General features: G+C 30.4%; 1 pseudogene; it reads right to left on the bottom strand.

Moving 5' to 3' along the window:
• Positions 1–1620: 1620 nt before the first annotated feature.
• On the bottom strand, positions 1621–13943 carry LOC120092902 (annotated as a pseudogene).
• Between the last annotated feature and the right edge of the window lie 7291 nt (positions 13944–21234).

Here is a 21234-nt window from a genome sequence, read left to right as displayed (position 1 = left end):
CAGGATCCACCATCCGTTAACTGCTAGACACTTCATTAAAGACCGACAATTAGACTATCCTTACCACAAATATATTATATGTCTATCTTAATCCATCAACAATACGACAACCCTTCACAGATGGCTCATATGTACAACTTAACCAATAATCGTTATGCCCCTGTAGTTATATCTAACTCCTTAAGTACCAATGATTCATTTAATGAACATAAGTCATAATCCTACTATGAATGAGTCCTCTCTTCCAAAGAGAAGTCGTGGCTACTATGTTCAAGCTCCAGAATCAGCCTTTAAGGGAGCAATCTATCTACTTACCCCTACTTTGGGGAAGGAGTGAATTCCATCTTGTGCAACTGAGTATCTAGCTCCCAAATCAGACAAGTCCCCAAAATGATAGGCATGTTGAGTTGGCAATCTGGCCACTCTCACTCATACTAATCAAAGGATCACCCTCAAAGGCTGGAGTTCCCAAAACACTCAGGATTAAGGTCATGTCACCTATGGTCATTTAGATGAGATGTAAGTCTCTAGTATCAACGACGTTATATACAGAGACGAATCATCTTGTAGTCTGGTCTTATACAAAATATTTGTATAGGACACCCCCGCTCGTATGTCTCCAAATGAATGGTCAAGATCTACCATCTGTAGTGGTTTACAACACTTGCAAACCTCTACAAAAGCAGATCGTATTCGTGGTATCACCAGGATCAGGTATCCCACCTTAATCCTTATACTACAGATCTTTTTAGGTTATTATTTAAGGCATGATCCACTTGTATATCTCATATACACTCTTAAGTTTACATATGATAACCATGTAGTTTTGTTTATTGGATATGAGTATCGTCAGAATAAAATAACACTTATTTTATTCATAAACAATGTGTATATTACAAACAACGAGACTCCGGGAAAATTAGGACACCAATTATCCCAACAGTTACATCTAACTCCTTAAGTACCACTGATTCCTCTAATGAATAATACATTATAGTCCTACTATAAATGAACACTTCTCGGGCCATGAGAAAGTGTGTGGCGCTACATCGTTCAAGCCTTGGAATCAGCTCTTAAGGGAACAATCTATCTACTTACCCCTACTTCGGGGAATGAGTGAATTCTATCTTATGTAGCGAAGTTCCCCGCTTCCAAATCAGACGAATCCCAAAAATCCTAGTGAAATGAAAGTCTTTATCATGAGCGACGTTATATAACGAGACTAAAAATTTCGTGGTCCGGTCTTATATAAACTCCTATGTATAGGACATATTTGCTCGCATTTCTCCACATGAATGATCAGGATCAGACCATCTGTAGCACTTTACAACACTTATAATATCTACAAAGCGGGTCATATCCGTAGTGTCACCAGGATAAGGTTTCCCTCCTTTATCTATATACTACAGACCATTTAGGTTATCACTTAAGGCATGATCCACTTGTATGTCTCCACATATATACTTAAGTCACAACGATAACCAGGAATCTTAGTTTATTGGTTTGTGGTTAATGCAACTAAAATATTTCATATTTCATAGATAATTGTGAAGAAAATATCTTATATTATTACATCATAATTGTTTGTTCATACAGATGTTTACAAACTACATGATCCTACGAGATTTAGGGCATCAACTCCAACAAACCCGTCACCGTCGATTCGCTCCACGCTGTCCGCGCCATTGATTCGTTCCAAGTCATTTGTGTCACCTCGTGTCGAGCCATCAATTCACCCCACGCCATCGTTTAGCCTACAACTCACATTGCAGGAAGGAGAAAAGAGAGGAGGGGAAGGAGAAAAGAAAGAGAAGAGGAAGAAATGGGTGTGAATTATGGGGGAGAGAATATATGAAATATATTACTGGGGAAGAAAGAACATACGCATGGGGGAGAGAGAGCATACGCATGGGGGAGAGAGAACATGCATGGGAAAGAGAGAGTATGCATGGAAGAGAAAGAAATACATAAATAAATAAACATATATATATATATAACGTGGTGATGGCTAAATTGTGAATGGTCAATATTAATGAAAATAGAGAGGCCAATAGGTTTTTGTAAAAAAAAAATATGTCTATTCTTAAGGCTTTTTATGTAGAAATCGATATAACTTCAGCTAAACATAGTATATAAATTAACTAGAAACTACAAAGAACCATAGCTAGGTAGTAGTAGTACATGGCATTTCCAAAGGCTGAAAACCGTGTCGAAGGCTCGCCTGCCAGACCTTCTCGACGTCAAACATTGCGTTGCCGCACTCGTGCTCCGTCCACCCTTCCATCGCATGCACCATGCCCGCAACACGCCATGCACTAATCACTCGTCTCGACAGCCAATTCTATAAACGATTATCAACCTTGTATCACTTAGCTAACTTAGCTAAAGAAATTTAATTTTTAATCAACGAGGATGACATGGCTTTTAACGACATGTCGAGTAGGGTTTGAAGTAATTTGTTTTTAGGGCATACCTCACAAGAATGAACATTTTCAATGGAAGGAGGAGCCTTCAATGCAGGGGTGAAGTGGTAGAAGCAATCTTTGCGTACAATCTTTGGAGGGAATTGAGAGAAGGGAATGAAAATTGTTCCTTTTGGAGCCTTTAATTGTTCTTCATCTTTAATTCCATCTCCCACCAACCATATCTGTATAATAATTAAATCAATTTCATCATTAAATGTGATCCACTACAATAAATCAATAAATAATAAATGAAGTTTAATATGATTTTGAAAATTAAGCTTATAAACACTACTTTTACCAATAAGTTTTCATATTTTGCTATCCATTATCTATTAATACAATAAAAAATCAAGCCAAATTTTAAAAAGGGGAAAAAGTACTTCTCCACTTGATAATATTTGGTTTTTTAAAATTAAGTCTACCTCCTCTTAATTTCTTAAGATGGTTTTCATCTTTTCTGGTAAAAGAGTTGAATTCTTAGCCAAGTTACAAAAACGAAACCAAGTTTTTAAAACTATTTTTTCCCAAAACTTGACTTAGTTTTTTAAAACATTGGTAGAAAATAGAAAATTAAGCAAAGAAACTTAGAGGTCAAAAGAGTATTTATAGGCTTAATTTTCAAAAACCAAATAGCTACTAACATGCCCTAAAATTATAGTTTTCAAAAACTTTCTTTTATTTTTTAGGATTTGACCAAGAATTCCAAGTGTTTTTTTTCAAGAAATGTGAGGAGAAAACAAGCAGAAACAAAAAATTAAAAACGAAATCATTACCAAACGAATCCTAGTGGGTTAGGTTTTGAGGCAAAATCGATGTTATATTAGCATATAGTATTGTAACTTGAATAAATGAAAGTACTTGAGTTAGGGAAGTATTCACATTTTGAGAGGAACCAGTTGAAAGGACTATAGTGGCTTCAAAGTTGTTGTTGTTGGTATTATTAGAAGGTTTGATGAGCTTTTTGTAATGTTGTTAATTCAAAACAGCAATTTGAATGCCTCTTTTGGAAAGGGAATGATAAAATGCAAAGGCCAACTTTGTAATTTTTCCTGTGAGGAGGACTTGAGTTGCAAATTTGGGAATATTATTAAGCACTGTAGCCACAGCCAAGCTACTCCCATCCACAATCCTCACTTTTAGTTTAGGGTTTCTTTGTATATATAGTGCTCCATGTTTGTTCATCTCCTCTCCCTGCAAATTTCTTTTTTTTTTTTTTTTTTTTTTGTTAGTTTTAACTTTTAAGGAATCCAAATATATGTTATATATTTAATTGGATTTAAATGTTACTTTTTGGTTTTGGCCAATTTTGGCAAAATCTTCATTCGAATCTTATACTTCCAATTTAATTTATTTTGATTATTAAAGTAAGAATGGATTAAAATGATCATTTTTTTTAAGTATAAGGATCAAAATAAATATTTTCAAAATATAAGAACTAAAATCAACCAAAATTAAAAAACAGGGACCAAAGTAATATTTTTGAAAGTATATGAATCAAAATAAATTAAAACTAAAATTATAGAGATCAAAGTAGTATTTAAACCGGTTCAATTTTTATATAAAAAAATTAATTTAGTCATGTTCGTTTTAACACTTTTCAATTATATTAGTTTTGTTGGAGAATTTTAAAGTGGGATGATGATAAGTTTATATATGATACTTATTAACTTGAGAAAAATCTAGATAAGGAATTAATCACATTAAAAAGAAAAAGTTTAACCTCTTTTTCTCTTTACGTAGCCCAATTTCTCTAATATCCACCAACAAAAGATGGTTTAATTATTAAAAAAAATGTAAAAAGGTCGAGGACTAAAATGCAAACTTTTTAAGTAATAAGGACTAATTGAAATATATGAATATGTAAATAACTTGCCTGATTCAAGAGGCCTAAAGTAAGTACTTTGCAACCCTTTTGATCTGCCTTGATTATGGCTTCTTCAATCAAGTTGTTTATTGGTTGCCTTTGAAGCAAGAACTGCACAGATATTAATTAAACTATAATGTCATTAATTATTCATAAATCAAGATTAATTATATATATATGTGATAGGACTGTCCAATGAAAGGAACAGAATAGAACAAAAAATGTGGTTTCTGTGGCCAGCTTTTGAGAATTATTGGGAAATTTTAGGGGTTATTTTGTAAAATAATTGAGAAAATACTTGATACTGTTTTACTAGCCACAATTTTTTTTAAGAATAAAAAGTTCATCCATTTCCATTCTTTTAAAAATGGTTTGTTAGTAAGTACGTACTAGAAGCTTCCCTCCAGATCGAAAGTTCGATCTCTCATTCTTATGATTTTTGTATTAAAAAAGATAATAAATACGAAGGAAAAATGAAACGAAATTCTTTTTCCAAAAAAATATATATTTTTTAAAGAAATTCGTTAGAGAGTGAATCTGTTTAGAATATATTGTATTACTTTTCAGAATTTTAAAACCCAGTTTTTTTTAATACTTATATTAAATTTGAAATATAACACGTTTGAATCAAATTATATCTTAAAAATTAATGACGGATTGATTATATATTAGCAAATAAACTGAAAAAAAATACCGTAAGAACAACACAGGAATATAATAAAATATTCTCTTTTGGCCTCTTCTATTTTTCTTTTGGAACCAATTCTAATTAAAACTATTGTTTCAAACGAGTTATTTTGTTACATGAAAAAACGATATCTAATAAAAAAAAAAAAAAACATATATATATATATATATAAGCACGAATTTTTTTGAAAAATAATTTTGATAGAAATTTCATTAAATATTGTATAAAATTTACCGTCATACTTCTAACATTTATTTAAATAATATTCTTATCTTTATCTATATCTATATCTATACTATATTAAATGGGACATATGAGAATCTTTAATTTCTCATATTGCCCTTCAAATTTAAGTAAATTCCTATTATATCCTTCAATCTCTTAGTTAGTTACTACTTATCACAAATTTTATTTACTCCCACCGTTTCATGTGATTGTTTGTTACGATTGTGTTTGATATATATTGGTAACTCACTCGATGCAAAAGAATTGTAAAGATGGTGAAGTATGACATTGGCCTCCTTTTTGTGATTTAAAATTGAATAATTTGTGAAATCTCTAATCTAAATCCAAATCTAAATTTTATTTCTTTGTTTTTCTATGTAGAGGCTAATTTCCAATTTTATTATATCTATATTATTATTGTATACATAGTTCTTTCTACGAGCATTACAAATTCTTCTCATTCTCAATTCTAAATCCATTATTGGAGATGTTTAAGTTCAATCTTCCATGATAAATTTAGTCAATCTTCTTTTGTTAAGTTTTTAAAATTAGTAAGTTAAAATTTTCAAATTTATTTCCAAATTATTATTGTATACACATAGTTCTTTCTATAGATATTATAGATTCTTCCCACTCTCAATTCTAATCCATAATTATAGATATTTTAGTTCAATTCACCATTATAGATTTAGTCCTTTTTTATTTTATTTTTTAAAATTGGTAAGTTCAAATTTTCAAATTTATTTTTCTATTATTATCATATACATAGTTCTTTTTGTGAGCATTATTTGATTAATTTTTTAAACTTAATGTTTGATTTATTACTCAAAGTTTGGTTAAATTGCCCATTTTCATTAACATACAACAAATTATTAATTTCTTGTTAAAGAAATATTGAAGTCATAATTCTTTTTGTATTTACATGTTAAAAAAAAGTTTTATATTTTAAGAAAAAATTAAAATATTTAAAGTATGAAGGTAGTTTTTTCCCCTAATCATTGTTTTTGGCATTGTTGTTTATACTTTTCTTTTTTAAAATTCTTAACTTAGTGGTATACTTAAAGAAAGATTTGTTAAAATCATGTATCAATCAACTCAAAAAGTTAATTTTGAATAATAATAAAAAAAAAATATTAAAACAATAATATGAGAAGATTTAGTTATTATAATTTTTTTTAAAAAAATTATGATTTAGGATCTTAATGATAAAAAAACAATTTCACTTATCAAATTTTGAGATAAAATTCACAAAAATTGTCCATATCATCAAAGAAAAAAATGTCAAAATAAAATTGTATTCCATGCATATGTATTTTGTTTACAATGAGATTTTTCCTTTAATGTTTTTATGAAATATTTTTTTTCCTTCTTTTACTTCCAAAAAGCAACCATCAAAGAACTACCCCATAATTAAAGTAATATTTTATATTATCGTGTCACTTCCATATCAATTATATTTCACAAATTTTATTCTAATTCAATAATTCAACTAAATCAATTTCTATTTGAATTTGATTCATCTATCTTTTCTTGTATCCTTACTTACTATAATAATTTTATATATTTATTAATTGTATTTAAATGTTAAAAGTTCTTGAAGTTTTATATTTTAGAATAAATAAATTAAAATATGAAGGTAATCTTATTTTTCTAAATAGACATTTTAATCTAACCATAGTTTTTTACTTTGTTGTTTTTTTAGTTTTCTTTTCAAAAATTCATATGTTAGTCGGATACGAAAAAAATCATCAAAATCAGTTTTCAACAAATTAAAAAAGTAAATCCGAGTAATAGTTAAAAAAATCATAAAAACATGAGAAGATTTAGTTATTATAATTTTTTAAAAAAATGATTTAATATATTGGATCCTAATATAATAGGAAAAAAATTCAATTTTGATTACAAAGAGAATTTTCTTTATTCAATATCAAAATTATTAAATATTTATTTACTTTTTTTTTATTGAATGGAGGTATATAATTCTTATGAAATATATTATTTTTTTCTTTATTTTTTTTTATCAAAAAAGTGAATCAAAGAACTATCCCATAATAAAAGTAATTTATATTCTTATGTCACTCTCCACCAATTTTACTTCCCAAATTTTGTTCCAATTATATAATTTTATATTTTAATTATTTCATTTCATATTAAGCATTTACTAATTTAATTCAATGAATATCTATCAAATTTAAATTATGTCTTAAAACATTGTCATGAAAAATTTTAGTCACGTGCATCACACGTATCTTTCAACTAGTATTTTTAAAAGTTGCAATGTTAATCATAAATTTTCATAAATATTTCAGAATTATCCTTAAGATAGAAATTCTTTTCAAAATTAAGACATGTTCAAAGAAAATTTGAATCATTACATTATTAAAGGGGAAAATCTGATTTAAAGATAGTTTTAAAATATATATGAAAAGATAATAATGCAGCTGTTAGAAGTACCATCTAAAATTTGAAGGTATTTTGTTATATATAATTTAGCGTTAAATAATTGTCACCTGAAATTTATACTTGGGGATGGCCCACGTTTGCATCTTAAGCTCATCAATCTTGTCCCTCCCGATGACAAATGTACGGACGTATATCCACGTCAGCAGCATGGACCCTAAGGTGATGGGGTACAGCAACCGCAGATACCACGTGGAGGTGTAGGGCCTGGATGCCAGCGTGGCAAATCCAAGCCGTAGATGGTAGATGGGTTCGGGAGTTGTGAGATGAGTCAGATGGACCACGTCAGCAACCTCTTCTTGTTTTAGGAGAGATTGTTTTGTGAAGAGTATCGAAGATTTGTCCAATGTGCCGTGGATATAATCGTAAAAAGGCATAAAAAGGGAGTAGTTGGTTCGGAATTGCGTGTGATGCAACGAATGAAACCTGCCATTTCAAATGTAAAATTAAGAAAGTATCCATTATGTAACTTAAACAATTTTCTTAAAAAAATAATAATATCAAGTTTTATTTTTGAGGTTATAAATTCACAAATCTATTATTACATACAAAACCAAAATTATAGTGTCTAAACTTTAAAACTATTTTATAAATTAAAACCTATTAAATACAAAAATGAAAACTCAAATATCTATTAGGCCTAAAATTTAGATCAGTTCACAGACTATTCAAACAATTTTTTAGGATTAATAATGATCTATTAAACATAACAAATCTATTAAAAAATTTAAGTTCAAGCACAACTCAAAAAAGTTTGAATTCCAATGGTGTAATTTAACTTGATCATGTATATACCTATTTTGTTGAAATACCTAATTTTATCATAAAGATTATTGAAAATAAATAAATATAGGAGTCATAAAGAGATTCCAAGGATGATAACATGACGCGAGGAGTACAAGTCACTCACTTATTCTCTTATTTGGAGAATTAAGGTTGAAAAGACTCTATTTTTATTTTCGATAATTTTTATCATAACTTTATGTTTTTCCATTTTTAAAAAATCAAAATCCAAAAATAAAAAATTTAAGGTTAGAATAACATTTTGATCTTTATATTTTAAAGCTTATTCAATTATAGTTTTTGTATTTTTAATTGTCCAATTTTAATTAACATACTTTCAATAAATCTTAAATCTAGTGAAAACTTATTTTTATCTTTGAAATTTGACTAAAAATTCAAAGATTTACCTAAGAAAGATGATAATTGTGGTAAGAATTTATTTTTCTAAAGGTTGAGAAACAAATAATTTTTAAAAAACAAAATGGTTTTCGAATGGGGTCTTAATGATAATCAAGTAGTGTCTTAGTGTTTTTATTTTAGTTTTTGAAAACTAAGTTGGTAAACACTACTTCTATATCAAGTTTTTTTTTTCCCCAAAAATTGGCTATGATTTTTTTTAAAAAAAAAACATATAAGATGAAAACCGTCATAAAAAGTTGCAGAAGAAATTGAAAAATCAAATAATTATAGAAAGGAGATAGAGGAACTTACGATGGAGTATAGATGAGGAAGTTGAGAATAGGAAAGAGGATGAAGAGGCGATTAGGGATGAACTCAAAGTTACAATGTCCCATATTGTTCATGAAGTCAATGTAAGTAATATAAACAACATAAACTACTACCGACATTGTTCCACTCAACAATGCCGCCGTAAAAGGTATGCCAAACAGAATGAAATATGCCAATTCCTCTGCAAATGGATGTATCACAGCTGCCATTTCCAACTTATATTAAATATCATTATTATCTTTATCATAAATAAACTACATTCTTCCTCTACTATAATTACCTACTAATTCCAATCTTAATCATTTCTTTTAATTCTAAATATATATAATCATTTTTTTTAATATCCATATAGCTTTATTATTTAAAACTACACTACCTACGCAACTATTTCTTTTCCGTGATTCTTAATTAAGTTGTTAAACATCTTTTAAAATTTTTGACTGAATCAAAATACGATTTTGGTCCCCAAACTTTCAAGTTTATTTGATTTTAGTTTTTTATATTTTCAATTGTCTAATTTTATCATCGTATTTTAATAAATCTTAAATTTAGTCTCTCAAAATTAATTTTTACCAAAATTGATTAAATAATAATAATAACTTTCATGCGAGAAAATAAAATATGGGAAGATATTTTAAAATTTTTAACAAAAATGACATAGATAACAAAAAAATCTTTAAAAAAAAATAACAATCAACTAACATTGAGGACTAAATTTAAGATTTATTCAAAGTATAGAGATTAAAATTTGACAATTGAAAGTATAGGACTAAAATGTTATTTAAACCGTTTCGATTTTACTTTTAATGTGTTAACATCTCTTTTTTGGGTCTTTTCATTAAAACAGATAAGTTCAAATTTTTTTAAAAGGAATGTTGTTATATATATGTGTGTGTATGAAATAGATTATGGTAATTTCCATGTCTAATAATATTCGAGTGGCACGTCTATATAATCAAATATATTGTCACAACAATAATTTAAGAAAAAAATTTGGGTATTCCCTTGAATGCACCTATCTTAGTACATCTCAAGTATTATCTAATGAAATATTGTCACGTGACGTTTTTGTTTTTTTTTAAAAAAATAATTCTTTTCTAATTCTATTTTTTTTGTGGTTAATAGTGGGGAATATAAGAATTATGTGCAGTCTAATTATTACTCATAGTTTAATAATCATCACTTTTGGTGAATAAAATGTTGACAATCTTTTTTATGAGGAAAAATGAAAACAAAAAGGAAATTATGAGCATATATATACAACATTTGAAAGACATTTTTGAACTTTAGAATAGTGATGCAGCTTAAAAGGGCATGGGAAGAGTAGAATTAACTGTGGAAAAGAGTAGTGCTTTGACATATTAAGATTGTTTTGAGTTTTCTTCCATTAATATTATGTACTTCCTAAAATGACGTTATTATTATTTCTTTTCTAAAAAAAAAATTACTACAAAAGAATTTGAATATTTGAATGGTTAGGGGGGCAATCTCTATAAATGTTTTCTTCATATTTTAAATATTTAATACATTTTATCTTTTTTTTTTTCCAAAAAATTGATCTTTCATTTTCATAAAAAATGATGGAGTTACTTCCACAAGAAGGTAGATTCTATCCTCACATTAATTAACTAGAACTAAAAAAAATTATTTTTAGTTCAAATCAACAAAAATGGCATATGATAATTCGACTATTAAAATGTTATTTAATAAAGATGAAAACCATTGAAACAAAATTGTGAGAAAACAAAGTTAGGTTATATTATTTGGTAACTGTTTTTTTTTTTTCCCTAATCCAATCCGAGCTTAGTGCATGAGAAATCAATTACGACGAAAAATATCAATATAGTCCAATCTCCCACATCTGAAATTATTGAACTAAAAAATATTGTTTTTCTATTTTTAATCTGTAAATTTATAAACACTATTTTCATCCTTCTTTTTTTCCCTTTGTTACTAACTTTTGAAAATATTATCACCAATCACATTATGAAAACTAAAACCACATTCGCTAACTATTTGGTTTTTTTAAATTAATTATATTTCTTCTCAATTTTTTACAATGTTTTTGCATTCTTTTTAAGTAAAAAAAAAAATTAATTCTTGGTCAAATTCTAAAAACAAAAATTACGACCCCGTTTGGTAACCATTTTTTTTAAGTTAAGTCTATTTCCTCCTTATTTCTTACAATGATTTGCATTTTTCTTAAGTACAATATGATTGAATACTTAGTCAAATTCCAAAAATAAAAACAAGTTTTTGAAATCTACTTTTTTTTAGTTTTCAAATTTTGGCCTAGTTTTTTAAACCATTGATAAAAAGTAGATAAGAAAAGAATAAATTTGGAAGTGGAAATAGTGTTTATAGACCTAATTTTCAAAAACAAGAAACTAAAAATCAAATTGTTATCAAACAGAACTTACAATTTTTGTTTTCAAAACTTATCTTGATTTTAGAAAACATTCGTAACAAATAGATAACAAAGCAAGAAATAGAAGTGGGAAGAGTGTTTATAAGTTTAATTTTCAAAAAATAAAAACGAAAATGAAATGGTTATCAAATGAGGCCTACATTTTTTGTTTTCAAAACTTGACTTGGTTTTAGAAAGCATTGGTAAAAATAGCTAACAAAGCAAGAAATTTTAGAAATGGGAAAAGTATTTATATACTTAATTTTCAAAACTATAAAAAATAATATCTCCTTTGCTAACCATTTTGTTTTTTGTTTTTTGTTTTTTTAAAATTAAGCTTATTTTCTCTCCCTTACTCTTGACAGTTTGCATCTTTCTGAATTACAAAAATTGAATCCTTAACTAATTTCCAAAAACAAAAGCAAGTTTTTAAAATCTACTTTTTTTTAGTTTTCACATTTTCACTTGGTTTTTTAAAATATTGGCAAAAAGTAGATAACCAAAAAAACAAAAATTTTAAAAAAAATAAAATAAAATAAGCGGTGGAAAGAGTGTTAATGGGCTTAATTTTTTCAAAAATCAAAAATAAAATAATTATCAAAAAATACCTAAATTATTAACATGATCTAAATGGTTACCAAACTGGCCTGAACAAATTTAATATTACTTTTTAAATTCGACTATGAAATTGGCCCAAGTATAAGTTTAAAAAATACAAAAGTGAAGTGAGAATGACTTACAAGTAATTGGCTCAGTAACAATAGAAGAATGGTGGTGAGAATGGTAGTGAGAATAGAGATAATGATGGTGGAGAGCTCTGTGAAACCAATAATAAAGAAATTTCACTGGACCAGCATGTAGCATAAATGTAATAACCATTCCATCTGTCCTCCATAGAGGTAGATTCGAAGCTTTCACCACTACATTGCTCACTATGTAAAATATCAAATCGTTCAACAATATTTGGTCGTCCCTGTCCACACACAACAACATTCAATTCTTTATCAATCAACTTAAATCATTTAGGTCGTGATTTGAACACAAGACCTCTTATTTTGATACCATGTTAAATCTTTGATTGACACGAAAATTTAAGTTAATGGGTTATGTTAAATTTAATTATATCAGTATTTTAACTATTACCTTTTAATTAAACATTTGAATTATTAGTCAAATTATACGTACATAACTAAGTTTTGAAAACTATTTATTTTTCATTTTTTCAATTATAAAAACTTGGGTTAAGTCTTTAAAATCATTGATAGAAAGTTGATTATAAAATAAACAAATCAGAGGTGGAAGTAGTGTTTATAACTTCAAATTTCGAAAATAAAAAACTAGAAACTAAATAGTTATCAATGGAGATGTTGGTTTTTAATTTCTTGATCTCTTGTCTTTTAAAATTGTGTTTTTCTTTTCAAAAGAAACGTCAAAATTCATAAATAAAAACAAATGGTTAAAACAATAGAAATTTATAGGGAGCTAAATGATAATGATTTAATAGTTAGATTGAGAAGACGAACCAATTTCTTTATCTGTCGACTTGATCGAATTCGAGGCCCTTGTCGAGGATACGAGCACTGCCTTTAGCAGTTCGATAACGAGACAGAGAGATCCAAATCTGGTTATGAATCATTCTCCACAAAAGAAATGGAAAAGGCACAAGAGATGAAATGTCCCTCTCTGTTTCATCCTTCACCACATACTTATAAATGTTGTGAATCACCCATGGCGCCAAAATCACATACTACAAACCAAAAAGACTACACATTAATTTCAAAATACATAGAAAATCATAATTCAAAAGAAAAAGAAATAATGATTTAAAGATGTTTGATCATCGATGAATCTAGATCAGAGGTTCATTAGCGTAATGTTCTATTCTACATTTTCACAAACAGTTGGCGGGCAAGAAGCATAATGTGCGAAAAAATATCGTGAACGACGGAGGAACGCAACAAAAAAAGAAAGAAAAAAGTGAGAGGAGATGAGAAATACCTTGAAGGTCCCGAGAGGCGTCCATGGCCAAACAGTGAGGATCCCGGGATTAGAAGCCATGAACAAAGCAAAAGCTGAAGCTCAGTGTGCTAAGTTTTCAAGTCTCTATTAAAGCAGAGTAAATAAATCCGTTATATCATTTATTAACCAAAAGAGGCCTATAAATAAGTATAATTACAACAGTGACTAACCATTTAACTACCCGTATAACAAAAATTATAACAAAATATAAACTAATTTCTAATACTCCCCCTCAAAATGGTGTGGTTATATCAAGAATACCCATCTTGGATAGTAAGGAGAAAAACAAAGTTTTGGGCAAAGTCTTGGTGAAGATATCAGCAAGCTGCAAGTGAGACCAGATGGGAAGAAGTTTGACATTGCCACGAACAATGTGATCTCGGAAAAAATGACAATCAATTTTAATGTGCTTCGTCCTTTCATGAAAAACCAGATTTTCAGCAATATGGACAGCAGCCTCATTATCATAGTAGATTAAAGAGGGATGAATAAAAGGTACCGAAAGCTCATGAAGAAGTTGTTCAACCCATAGCAATTCACTTGTAGTAGCAGTTAAAGCTCGGTATTCAGCTTCGGCAGAAAAACGGGATACCGTAGACTGCTTCTTAGCTTTCCAACTAATTATGGAATCACCCAAGAAGATGCAGAAACCGGTTATAGACTTCCTTGAATTAGGACAAGATCCCCAATCAGCATCAGAATACGCCTTTAATTGGAATATGTGGACAGGTTGTAGCAGAATACCTTGGCCCGGAGAAGCTTTCAAATACTTAAGTAAGGACATGGCAGCATCAAGATGAGGTTATCTAGGTTGAGCAACAAACTGACTGAGCTTATGGATAGAAAAAGCTATGTCGGGCCGAGAAATAGTCAAGTATAGCAGTCTTCCAATGAGTCTCCGATACAATGTTGCATCAGGAAGGAAGGTACCAACATCAAATTGGAGCTTTAAAGCCGGATCAAGAGGTAGAGGAGCTGGTTTACAAGCCAACAAACCATGATATGCTAGGAGCTGCAATGTATAATTCCGTTGTGATAGAAAAATACCCTGAGACAATCTTGCAATTTCAAGGCCCAAGAAATACCCAAAAGACCCTAAGTCTTTGAGCTTGAAGACCTCATGCAGATGATCTTTAATCTCATGTAGTACAGGTAAAAAAGCACCGGTAATGACTATGTCATCAACATAAACAAGCAAAGCAACAAAGGATTGAGCAGAACCTCGAGCGAATAAGAAGTAATCGGACTTGGACTGAGAAAATCCCAAGTAAAGGAGTGCCTTGGAGATCTTGTCAAACCATTGGCGTGATGCTTGCTTAAGGCCATATATGGATTTATGCAAGCAACAAACAAGATGCTCCCCCTGTTTGTGAATAACATTGTGCTTGTAACCCAAGGGTAGATCCATGTATACCTCTTCAACTAGATCACCATGTAAGAAAGCATTATTAACATCTAGTTGAAGTAGAGACCAACCTTTTGAGACTGCAACCGTAAGAAGTACTTTGACAGTAACAAGCTTGGCAACAGGAGAAAATGTCTCAATGTAGTCGAGGCCTTCTTGCTGCTTGTATCCCTTGGCTACTAACCGTGCCTTGTAGCGGTCAATGGTCCCATCTGCACGATACTTGATTTTAAATATCCATTTGTATCCAATAGAGTGTTGAGGTAAGGGCACAACAGACCAAGTACGGTTGGTTTCCATTGCTAGAAGTTCATCGAACATAGCTTGACGCCAATGTTCATGAGGGACAGCCTGGTGATAAAACTGATGCTCATATGCGGCTGAGATATTGAGGTCAAACATCTTGTAGAGAGGATGCAGTCTGTCATAAGATAAAACAGCTTGCAAAGGATACTTAATAACAGTCTGCTGAGAATGATTGTGTAAAATGAGGTTGCAATGATAGTCCCTGAGATATGAGGGTGGATTAGTCGTCCTTGTAGAGCGGCGACAGTGAGAAGAATTGTCAAGACAGATGGGGCTGATCAGTGTCTACAGCATCATCATCAGCAGGTGCAAAGGGAACAAAGGGAGTAGTAGGTTGAGAAACGTCATGTGAAGTAAGCTGGTCAGAAAGCTCAGGAGTAGCAAAAGCAAATGATGAAAAGGCTTCACTGCTGGATAAATCACTTGAAAATGGAAGTGATAATGGTAAAACTAGATCAGGAAAAGGGTCAAGTACCTAAGCTTGAGAACTGATTTGATGAAAAGGGAATATGTCTTCATGAAACACAACATCCCTTGAAATAAAGAATTGCTTCTTCTCAATGTCATATAAGCGATAGCCCTTGATGCTAGTGGGATATCCCAAAAAACAGAGGCAATGGCCCGAGGCTGAAACTTGGTCCTGTGAGAAGGTAAAGTAGAGGCAAAACAAAGACAACCAAAAGTTCATAGTGAAGTATAGTCAGCATGTTCAGCAGTCAAACGATAGTAAGGTGTTTGCCAGGACAAGATATGAGATGAAATGCGGTTGATCAAATAAGATGCGGTCAATATGCACTCTCACCAAAACAAGATAGGTAACCTAGCTTGAAATAACAGAGATCGTGCAACATTTAACAAATGTTGATGTTTTCTTTCTACTACCGAATTTTGTTGAGGCCGTTCAACACAAGAAAACTGATAGAGAACACCTTTGGCAGCAAAAAAATCAGTAAAGGCTAGTTCTGGTGCATTATCCGATCGAAAAGCTTTTATGGAAAAACCATATTGAGTTTCAATCAATTGAAAGAAGCAAGAGACAATAGTAATAGCTTCACTTTTGTTCCTCATCAAAAAAACCCAAATGTACTGAGAATAATCATCAACTAGTGTTAAGAAGTAACGATATCCAATGTGAGTAGGTTCATTGTAAAGGCCCCAAATGTCACAATGTATAAGATCAAAAGCATGAGCAACAAGTCTATTATGGCATTAAAACGACAGTCGTTTTTGTTTTGCTAGAGGACAAATCATACATTTATTACAAGTACTATCCATGTCTACATGTAAAATGTCTTTTAGGAAACTAAGATGTTTATATGATGGATGTTCAAGCCGATTATGCCAAGTAGAAGCAGAGAATGTAGTAGTGGAAGAACAAACAAGTTCTGTAGTATGTAAAAATGAATGTAAGGACTTATCAACTGATGCTTGCAACAAGTATAATCCATTCCATTTGTTAGCCTTGCCAATCGTCTTCAAAGAGTACTTGTCCTGAATGAGGCAAAAATCGCTAAAAAAAGTGACCATGACAAGTATATAGGAAGTTAAAGAGCTTATGGAAATTAAGTTGAAACAGAAATCTGATATATATAGCACATTCTGTAGCATGATATATGTACTGATTTGAATATCCTCAACAAATTCAACCAGAAGCTGAGACTGATTAGGCAAAGTAACAGTTGTCGGTTTAATTTGTCTTAGAGTAGTGAATAGGACCTTATTATGACAGATATGAGCTGATGCACCAGAATCAAGTATCCACTGATCAAAAAATATATCAGAAAGGGAAAAAATATCTGCAACGTGAGTTGTAGGAGTGATAGAATCTGCCTTATTGAACGTTGCTGCTATGGTGGCTGTTTTGGACTTGTTAAGATGGGACTGAAGCATAGCCAATAAGCCTTGGCATTGTTTGGATGTTAAAGAGGATAAAGAATCAGAATGATCTGCTCTTGCTGATTCGGGAGGTTTGTAAAGCTTGTGCCCTGGTGGATATCCATAGAGTTTGTAACAACGATCAACAGTATGCCCTTGAATATTACAGTGGGTGCAGATCGGTCTATCCTTCTTCTTATTTTAATTGGTGTTGCGAGAATAGCTTGGAGCAGTCTGGTGGGAAACAGAAGAACCATTTTTCACAAGGAGAGCAGTGGCATTAGATGAAGATATCGCATTGCCAAAGGATAAAGAATAAGCTTTCTGGTCAATCTCCTGTGCAACTAGAGAGAAGGCCCGATTGATTGATGGTTCTGGTTCCATTAGTAACAACTGAGATCTGATAGGAGCAGATGAATCGTTTAAACCCATGAGAAAAGCCATAACATACTCTGTTTAGAAGTAAGTTTGTAGGTTCTTGACACCACCTTTTCCACAAGAACAAGATGGGTGGCGGTAGGAGATGAGTTCATTCCACAACGTTTTCAGCTTGGCATAATATGTGGTAACAAAATCTTGATTTTGGGATAAGTTGGAAATTTCACGGCGTAGTTGGAAGACTCTTGGTTGATTTTTATGCTGGTACCGTTCTTGCAGATCAACCCAAATTTCTTGAGCGGAATCGAAAAAGTTGATGCTAGTAGAAATCTCTTTGGAAAGAGAGTTAAGAATCCACGCGGTGACAATGCCATTACAAATATGATCCAGAACTGAGTAACTCACCGGAAGGTCGAGGGATTTCACCATTGATGAAGCCGAGTTTATTCTTGACAGTGAGCCCGATCTTCATCGCCTGACTCCATGAGTCGTAATTCGATTCCGTAAGAAGATTGGAAACGAGCACAAGGCTGGTGCTGTCTGAGGGATGAAGAAAGTAAGGGTTCTGATATTGTTCAAGAATGGAAGATGGGGAAGCTCGAACATTCTTCATGGAGTTAGAGTTTCCGTATGAGGTTGGGTCGTCGGATCTGGTCATGATCGTCATTTCAGATGAAGAAGGAGAACGAAAAATTGGCGCTCACCGGTGGTGCTCGACACTGTGGACAGAGGCGAGCAAGATCAGCGTTAGCGTCCGGAAGGTCGGGGAGCGAGATCGGCCCGAGAAGAAGAAAAGTCACGAGAAAAAAATGGCTGGAGGGAAAACGAAAAGTCAAAGAGTTTTAATTTTCTCTGATACCATATTAAAGCAGTGTAAATAAATCTGCTATATCATTTATTAACCAAAAGAGGCTTATAAATAGGCATAATTACAACAATGACTAACCATTTAACTACCTGTATAACAAAATATAAACTAATTTCTAATAGTCTCGTCTGAATCTACTCCAGGGCACCTCATTTTATAATATCTGATCGTTGTGCTTAAATCTCTAATTTCCATCGAACATTAATTGTTTTGCTCATCTACGAACTCCGCCCTTGCTTCCTTGCTCGAAATGGAAGTCCAGAAGTGACCTTTCTCTTGAATTTTGACAAAATATTAATATAATAAAAAAAGTTCAAGAAAGGAATGGACTCCAACCACATTACACGAGCTATAGCTTGGTATAATGTAAGTGCTTTTATAAGAGTCGGAAATAGATTTGTGTGTAACTGTAATAATTCTTCACATAGTGGAATTTCTTTTGTTCGTGATTTTTTTTCTCCGGTTTGAAGTTTTTAGTTTTATTGCTTTCTTTTAATTGTTTTTTTTTTAATTTTCTACTTATTTTTGTGATAGTATTGGGGTTTTTTTCTTAACAATTTTTTCATTTGCAATAAAATTGTTGTAAAGATGATTAATGACCCTAATGAGGTTGTTTAAATAAATAAATAAATAAATAATGTTTTTATCTATAAGTTTTGAGTCTAGTTTTTATTTACTCTCGATTTCAAAATATTACACTTTTAGCCATTTAGTTATGAGCTTGATTTCAATGTAGTCACTAGAATTGAAAATGTTACCATCAATAAGATTTGAGTATTGTTTCAATTTAATCCTTAAATTTCAAATTTTACATTTTTAACCTCGATTATTTTTAATAAATACTCAGTTCATTATTTAGTGTTGGTGTTTGTTAACTAATTTAAAATAAGTATGAAGTGAATTTTTAATAGTGATGAAGAAATAGTGAAACTTAATTATTTTAAATTAATCAATAGTTATCAACATTAAACTTAAGGTAAGTATTTTGTGTAAAATCGAGGTTAAAAGTGTAAATCTTAAAGTTATAGACCATAGTATACAAAACTCAAATCTCGAAAGTAAAATTATGATATTTTTAAATATATGAACTAAATTGAATTCAAACTAATTTATGATTAAAAATTTAACAATTTGAAATTGATGAATCAAATAGACACTAAACCAAAAAAAATTATGGAAAAAGATGTTTTTTTTTTTTTTTTTTTTTTGTCTTTTTTAAAGGTTGCTCCTTTACAAAGATGCAACCTGGTTTTTTCTTTTCTTTTTTTTAACATAGTATTTCTTTTATTTTTTAGGTTAAACTATCATTTTTGTCCTGGTAATATTTATTCAAATTTAGTATGTGTAATTTTAAACCTCTAATTTTAATTATGCATTTTTAATAAATTTTAAATATATATATTACATGACAAGTAATTTAAAATCCTAATCTTAATTTTCGCAACCTTAACTCTCATAAACAAATAAAACAGAAGAAAAAAATGCGTTGGGACCCAGACAAGGATAAAAAAATTGACAAAAAATATTTGAAAGAAAAATTCGCCTCTATTTTATGTTGGACCAAAATATAGAGACAATTGCCTCTATAAAGGGATGTATCGACCCATTTCTGTGCATTTCATTATATTTGCTCACCAAAAAAAAAAATCAAAAATCAAAAATAATTTTAAAACGATATAAGAAAAGTTTATCATGTGACAAATAATGGTTGGACAAGTGAGTGTTATGCACAAAGATATCTAAGGTTGTTTGGGACGCTCATATGATATAGGATATGGGGAGTTTTGATGTCTAGTTTTATGTTTGGAGAGTTTTGATCGAGTATAAACGATTGAATATGTTCAAAGTATAAGATGATATAGGATGTGGAGGATTCTAATGTTTGAAGAGTTCTAATGTCTGAGAAGTTCTGATTGAGTATGAACAATCAAGTATGTTCAAACACTAAGATGATATACGATATACGAAAGGAAAATGATGGTGAGACACGAAACACGTTCCGAAAATGGACCTACAAACAATTAAAATCGATGAAATATGATAATAGATCTCTAAACACTAAGATGTTATAGAATGTGGGAAGATACCATCTCATGTTGGGCTCCAAACAACCTCTCTATAATTTAGGAGGCACCTAACTATTTTTCATTTAAAAACCCAAAAGTTGAACCTTTCGAAGAGGGACAAAACTTACACATGCACACACGCAAACGCATGCATACATACAAAAAATATAGTCTCTGTTTTTATAAATAGTTTTCAACTATCTCATATGGTTTCTAATTTTTTTAATCGATTCTTTTCTTTTTTTTTTAAGAATAACAACATGTAAAGGATAGAATTGACATTCATTCAAAAGAGCTTTTTGTGATTTTAAGGGATTGTTTGGTAATTAATTAACTTTTTTTTTTTTAATCAGTTAGAAAACAAGTTTGTTTGAGAATTTTAAAAAAATAAAAATATTTTCTTAAAATGTTAAGTTTTTACAATATTTGAAGTAGAGAAATTGAATTTCGAAGTTGATAAAATAAACGTTATATCAGTTGGACTATGTTTATTTTTTACGCATTTTATATTTCACAAACTAAATTTTAAGTTAATAAAACGCATTTGTTCTCTTAGTGCTCATGTTACCTAGCTACCATCCTTGTGAGCTCAAGTTAGAATCGTCGTTTTTTTCTGTTTTTGTGTGTGTGTGTGTTTTTTTTTTTTTTTTTTTTTCCATTTTATCATTACGATTTTCACTTTTGACAAATAATGTC

The sequence above is a fragment of the Benincasa hispida genome, chromosome 1 (genome assembly GCF_009727055.1).
Source record: "Benincasa hispida cultivar B227 chromosome 1, ASM972705v1, whole genome shotgun sequence".
Lineage (NCBI taxonomy): Eukaryota > Viridiplantae > Streptophyta > Magnoliopsida > Cucurbitales > Cucurbitaceae > Benincasa > Benincasa hispida.
This window is presented reverse-complemented; position numbering and strand designations above follow the sequence as displayed.